At 45.4% G+C, this 7,268-nt stretch overlaps 1 pseudogene; it reads left to right on the top strand.

Moving 5' to 3' along the window:
- Positions 1–1,803: 1,803 nt before the first annotated feature.
- LOC102502718 (serine/threonine-protein phosphatase 4 regulatory subunit 2-like) lies at positions 1,804–6,596 on the top strand (annotated as a pseudogene).
- The last annotated feature ends 672 nt before the right edge of the window (positions 6,597–7,268 follow it).

Below are 7,268 nucleotides of genomic sequence, written 5' to 3'. Positions count from 1 at the left end.
ACCCCCCCCTGGAGGGGGGCGTGATTTCTTGCTTTCTCTCTCTGTCTCTCTCTGTCTTTCTGGCATGCGCATGCACCCTATAGCAAAAACCTCTCCAAAAAAAAAAATCTGTACTCTTCAAACATAGGTGCCCCAAGTTCCCATACTTGACCCACTCATGCTGTAATGTTCCAGTCGTGCAAACCTATTACCATGGGCTCAATTACTGTGCCTATCGCTGTTCACTCCTAACAGGTACCAAATTTGCTGTCCCATGGACATCTCAAACTCACCTAACGTCACTATTCTCTACTTCAACTATCCTGCAATCCCTGTCTAGGAATTTTTAATTCCTTTCCCCTCACCAAAATGTATGCAGTCACCAAGCAGCACCACTTTTTTTTTCTTTTCTTTCTTTTGTTCCTTCTTTCTTTTCTCTCCTGGGAATCCTTCCTCCTTTCTAATTTTACTGAGCATCATCTCACTATCTTAGCTGATGACTGCATTATTTGGCTCTGAAATTGCCATTAAAGTGATCTCCCAGATGCCTGTTTCTCCTATCTAGCAAATCCTTCTTCACGCTAATTGAGTCTTTTTAAAACAAGTGCCTAGGGCCAGCAGGTGGCATGGAGGTTAAGGCATTAGATCTCACATGACCAGCTTCATGATTCAAGTGCTATACCTGGCAGCTTCAGAAATAGGCTGTGTGCATGTGTGTGCATGCCCAAAATCCCAAGAGGAGAGTGGAGGAGAGACTATAGCATGGCCATCCCCCATAAAAGGGGGGAGATTTCTCACTTTTTTTCTTTTTTAAAGAATTATTTTGTTTAACTGTATTTGTTTTTTTAACTTGACCAGAGAGAGAGGGAGAGAGAGAGAGAGAGAAGGAAAGTGCAAAAGCAAGCCACCAGGTATAGGACTCAAACCGTAGTCGACCATGTGGGAGTCTAGCGCCCCTAACCACCTGCTGGCCCCCTCTTGTTCTCTTTTTAGTGAGTGTATACACCCAATAGCAAAAGGAGAAACAAAATAAAAATCAAGTGCCTAATAAAGTCTTTTTCAAAGTTGAAATCATGTTATTCTATCCATCCTCCAAGATGAAATACATAGTATATGATTTTATACCAATGGCTCCTTTCTGATCTTCCCAGAGTTGATCAGTTTGGATAATACTAGCCAACTATTTTTTTCTTTCTCTCTTTTTTTTTTTTTTTGGAGAGTTTTTATTTGCTTTATGACATGTCTTCTGAGAGAGAGCAACAGAAAGCAAGAAATCACCCACCAGGGGGGGATGGCCATGCCGCAACCCCTTCTCTTCCGTTCTCCACTTCTCTTCCGTTCTCCACTTGGGATCTTGGGTACACACGCACATGCGCCCTGTGTGAGTTTAAGCCATCGGGTCCAGGACTCGAACTGTGGTCGACTATGTGGAAGTTTAGCAACATAGCCATTACGCTAACTGTTGGTCCCTTGCTTGTTTGTTTAAAAGAGAGATTTTTGCTATAGGGCATGTGTGCTAGCTGGAGAGACACAGAGAGAAAGAGAGAAAGAGAGAAAGTGAGGGCAACCCATTTTCCAGGACCCCTCCCTTCTTGGGAGCTGTTTTTAATTCTCTCTCCTTTAATAAACTCCCTGCTTTGGTATACCTGATCTTCTATGCCCGTAACTCTAATTCTTCCCAAGCATGGGACCCCTACGCCCCCACGTTCCTGTGTCACACTTTGGTACACTGACCGGGAAACGTCTACACTCTCCTTCTTCGGGTCAGAATAGATTCTGTGGTCCCAGTTTAAAGGCTATTTTATTTTCAAACTGGAGAATGTGATGGATGAGTTCAGAACATCAGCTCTTGAACCAAGAGGTCCTCCTAATCCTAATGTCAGATATATTCCTTTGGATGAAATGAAGGAAATACTGGAAATTGCCAGTGGATTAAGTGGTATCCCTTTTTACCATAAGTGGCTGTGTGAATTGCTAACAGATCTGAGGAGAAACTATACCGGAACAGACACATTTCTCAGAGGAGCAGAAAAGAAGGTGATGGTTGTTATAGCTCTGTTTATTCTTCTTCAGCGAAAAATGGTTCCAGTAGTTTCAATCGAATGAAGAGTGTTATGTTTCCTGGAAATTCACCAAGCTGTCCTGACAGGTCTGGTGTAAGTGGGCCTGGAACACTCAGGCCACTTAATTGACCAGAGGTTTCCTTGGCAGCCCCAGTGACCACTAATGGTTTGCCTGAGACCACAGACAGCAAGTTCAACTTCCAGCGGAATGAGGAGAAAAATCACAATGACTCTCGGGGGCCTAAATCAGAGGTTTCCTCGGTGAGCCCTGTAAAAAATAAACATTCAGATGAAGATGCTGCGGAAGCTGAGGGGTAGGAGATAAAAAGACTCAGGTTTGCCAAAGAAGGTCAAGTCAGAGAGCCAACCCGCCAAACAACTTCCAGTGAAATTTCTTCTGGCATGGTAGAAGAAATAGAAGCATCATCTTCCTCTCAGGACAAAGAGAAAGTAGTTGTACCCGGCAGCACTGCACAGAAGAGAATGAAGAGGAAGAAGGTATTTAGAGGCCATCTCTTAAAGGGTAGAAGTCTTCTACAACATCAAGAGACATGACCCCAGAAAGAAAAAACACCAAGAAAAAGAATCTGATGATGCCTTAGCTGTGAGTGAAGACTTCTGAGGAGAATAATGAAATGGAGGAATCTGATCTGTCTCAAGCTGAGAAGGATTGACATGCTGCAGGTAGAGAAAATGCAGGTCCTGTAGGTAGTGGTTCTGGTTGCTGTGCAACAGAAGGAGTGAGATCCAACTCCAGTACAACTGGAGAGGATCTATCAGAATCATGCATGGATAATGACGAGGAAGCCACAGAAGTCACAGATGAACCAATGGAACAAGGTTAACTATTGAGAAACATTTAGATGCAGTATTTTACACACAGTTCTGGTTTTACACTGTATCAATACTTTTATGTGGGGCCGGCAGGTGGCATGATGGTGAGAGGCACTGGATTCCCACATGGTCGACCGTAGTTTGAGTCCCGGACCTGGCGGCTTGCTTTCTCGGTTTCCCTTTCTCTCTGTCTCTCTTTAATCAAATTAAAATTAATAATAGCAGGTGGAATTTATTAAATAAATAAATATTAAGAAGTTTATGTAATAAAGCTGACCTTTAGTTTTACAGGAGAAGCAGGTTGTAAAATAAAATACCTTATGGATAAATCCTGAAAGAGTTGTATAAGTAAGAACTGTGACTATCAGCTCCTCTGGGTCCTGCTTATTGCTTTTTTCTTTTTCTTTTCTTTTGTTTTCTTGTTGGGCATCTGGTCAAATCAGTGGTTTGTATATAGATTTTTTTTAAAATTTAGATCTAATTTTTTTAAACTGGAAGGTAATTGTAATTTTGAAAAACTTTTCAAGAGTAGCACGTTTAGTTTTGTACATATGCAAGCTTTCTGTCATGCCCCTGACAGCTCTAGCAGTTTTCATATTTTGGTCATAGTTTCAACATTTTAACATGTGAATTATAGGGTTTCATGCTGGTTTCCAGATTTTATTGTCTGACTATGTACAATGGAACTTTAACTCATATATATATATATATGACTGGGGCTGGCAGGTAGCGTGGTGGTTGAGGGCATTTGACTCCCACATGGCAGACAGTGGTTCGATTCCCTGGACCTGGTGGCTTGCTTTCACACTTTCTCTCTCTCTGTCCCTAAAGATAAATTTAAAAAAATCATTTATTAAAAAAAAAGAATGCTGTAACTGTATATGAAAAGATCCTGATTTTGCAAGATACGAAATTCAAAACTTAAAAGCGTACAAAGATAAAAGATTGAGATGTATTTACACCTGCAGAACCACCAAAAGACTAAGGACCTACTGATGTCACATAAAAGAGGATAAAGCTGAAAAACAGAAATGAAAATTTTTAAAATGCTTGAAGGTCCACGTTCAGAAGCCTATTCATCCACCCCCACTCACTACCCCCATGGAAGGAGTGAGGCACCAGCCTATCTATGCAAGGGATGGAGAGTTCCTGTGCCAGACTGAAAAATAGTCTTGGGATTCGAAAGCACAGAATGCACCAGGGAAGAAGAGGCTAAAAAATAACATTGAAAATGAAAGCGACTGGATTTCTACAGCCCGCCTGCCCCCTTCCGCACTATCATCAATGAGAAAGCTAAACCCCACCACAAGTTTACTCTGTGTAGGAACTATTCTAAATACTTTAAGTATTTTAACTTCCTTTGCCTCATAAAAATCCTACTGTGGTGGATACTGTTACTCTCATCACTTATGGATTTTAAGAAGGCACAGAGATTGTCAGGTCACTTTTATAAAGTCTCAGAGATGGGAAGTTGCAGGGCAAAAATCCAAATTGAAGTTACTGGATTTTCCTCCCCCACTTTTTCATCTTACTTTCCTCAGTCTTTCTCTCCACCTCTCTTCCTTCGAACTCCCTGTTTCTCCTCCTACCTCCTTAATAAAATCTTTGCATGTCTGTTAACTGTGGTTAGCAGGGTCCAGGGGAGAAAATTGGGGACTAGAGAGTACGCTTTCACCTCTCTGTATAGGGCTTCATTGTTTGTAATACAGTGTGCTACTTTTGTAAATAAAACTTTTAAATAAAAAAAAAAATTGGTGAAAGCATCGATTCAATACACACTTACTCGCTGTGGGGGTAAAGGAATTCACCCTTAGAAGTCCACAGAAAAACTGGGGCCCGCAAGTGGCGTGGTGGATAAGGGCGCTGGATTCCCACATGGCCAATCACAGTTTGAATCTCAGACCTGGTGGCTTGCTTTCTCACTTTCCCTCGCTCACTCTTTCTCTGTGTCTTTCTGATCAAATTAAAATAAATAAATACATAAATAAAATGAAAAAATAAAATTAAATAGATAATTCTAAAAAAAATTTAAGAAAAAAAAAGAAGTCCACAGAAAAATCACTGATAATAGGCAGGTTAATGATAAAATGATAAAAGACACACAAGATTACACACACACACACACACACACACACGTTAGATTTTTGCTGTAGGGTGCATGCACTTGCCAGAGAGACACAGAGACAGAAAGCAACAAATCTCCCCCTGGGGGATGGCCATGCTGCAATCCCTTCTCTTCCATTCTCCTCTTGGGATTTTTGGGCACACAAGCACATGCACCCAGCATGAGTGCAGGTCCAGGACTCAAACCATGGTCAGCCATGTGGGAGACCAGTGATGTAATCATTATGCCATCTGCTGGCCCCAGATCAGATATATTTTAATGAGCATTCACATTGAAAACCCAAAATACAGGGGAAGCTCTCTGATTTGATGCTTAGATTCCACAAAGAATACTTATCGGACATCCACATAGAAATGATTGGACAAAAAAAAAAATGAGGCAGTGATTATGGACATAATGAAACCTAGCAAGACCTGCAGGATTCTTCATGGCCTTTCTGTACAGCCGTTCTGCACCCCAAGTGCATGGCAGGACCTTCCTAGAATGGGGGTCCTATTACCTACAACCATTCAAGGTAGACCAGAGAATTTCTTTAAGAGTAATATTTTCAGGTTTTAGGGCTGGCTTTAGAGAAAAGGGGCTCTGACTTCTATGGCCTGCCTTGGGAAGGAGGTATTCAAGTTTCTATGGCTTATCTCTGGAAAGACTGAGACACAGAGATGGCAGGGCAGGAAAAGGTCAGAGAGTAAGTCTGCTTCCGAGGACTTCACATCTTCTGAGCCCTAACAACTGTATACTAACTCACCAGATGCAGGCCCCAAAATTAAACATTCTACACACCTGACCACTTTGACTCAAAGTTTAAAAATACCTTAACGGGGACCAGCAGATGGTGTGGCAGTTACATCGCTGGACTCCCACCTGGCCTCCAGCAGTGTGAGTCCCAATTAGAGTTCCAGTCCACAACTGGAAACTCTAGTGGGGTGCTGTGCTTGCAGGCCCAAGATCCCAGGAGAATGGAGCAGAAGAAATTGCAGCAATACGCCCCTGAGAGGTGATTTCTCACTGTCTTTTCTCACTTACCTTCTCACTGTTACTGTCTCCCTCTCTGGAGAGCACAGACACCCTAACGCAAACATCTCTTTAAAAAATAACTGGTTATTTTTGCAGATGGCGAAACGGTTGTCGCTGGACTCCCACGTGGTCGACCGCTGTTCAAGTCCCAAACCTGGAGGCTGAAGTGTGCTCAAGAACCCGAGAATAAAATGGAGGGGAAGGGATGGCCATCCCCTCTGGGCAGGGGATATTTCTCACTTTCTGTCTCTGTCTCTCCCTATACCATGTGCCCTATAGCAAAAATCTCTTTTAAAAACAAAACAAAAAAACTGATGGAAAGCAGAGAAAGAGAACGAGAAAAAGAGGAAGAGAACTAAAGAGGGAAAAGAGGCGGTATGGAAAAACCAACTTGACCCCTGCTCTCGTCCTCCGCCCTCCTCTCCTCCTGGCTTTGAAATGCCTCAGGAATCCGAGGGCTGCACCTCAAGGTCAGAGTGTTACCCCGGGACGCAGAGCAATCAACCGCACCCGCAGGAGGCCACTCCCCGGTTAATGACTTCCCCATCCAGCGGTGTCGTCCCAGTCCATCTCCGCCTTAACCCACCCGGCTCCTGCTGAGTCCCCGCCGAGCCAGAAAGCCGGCCCCGGGTTGCTCCACGCCTGCCGGGGGTCCCGTCCCGCCTCCAGCTCGGCCTCCTGCAGCCTCCACCCGGGATCCGCGCCAGCGCGGGGACCAGGGGGGAAAGCCTGCGGGTTCACGTCGAATCCAGGAAACGAAACCAGAAGCCGCGGTGAGGTCGGCGCTGAAGTCACTCCGAGGCCCCTTTTCCGCCGACTTCAGGGCGGGTCGTGCGACAGTCGGGCTCCGCATCCCGCCGCAGAGGAGAGCCGCCCCGACCTCCCGGCTCGCGGGCACCGACGCGTCCCGGTGGACGCTCCGCCGGCGCAGACCCCGCACCTGCGCGGCCCCGGGCGGTGCACAGCTCCGCGGGGCGTCGGCGGAGAAAGGGGAGCGCGGGCGCGAGGGGCCGCGGGCTGTGTTTGCTCCGGAGCTGGAGGATGGAGGGGGTTAGGTGGAGGCTGGGAGTGGAGGCTCTGGAGCCACCAGCAGCGACCCCAGGAGTGGAGGGGACCCACCAGAGGGACCCATCCGGCCTAAAGGAACCCCCGGGTCACCTCAGGACCGTTCCACCGACAGTGTGACCCGCTTGCAAACGCCACAGAGCTGTACTTCCGCCTAGCCCCCGGCTCGCTGTCCCTCGCAGCGAACA

Source organism: Tupaia chinensis, unplaced genomic scaffold, assembly GCF_000334495.1.
Source record: "Tupaia chinensis unplaced genomic scaffold, TupChi_1.0 Scaffold149537_1, whole genome shotgun sequence".
In the NCBI taxonomy this organism is placed as follows: domain Eukaryota; kingdom Metazoa; phylum Chordata; class Mammalia; order Scandentia; family Tupaiidae; genus Tupaia; species Tupaia belangeri.
This window is presented reverse-complemented; position numbering and strand designations above follow the sequence as displayed.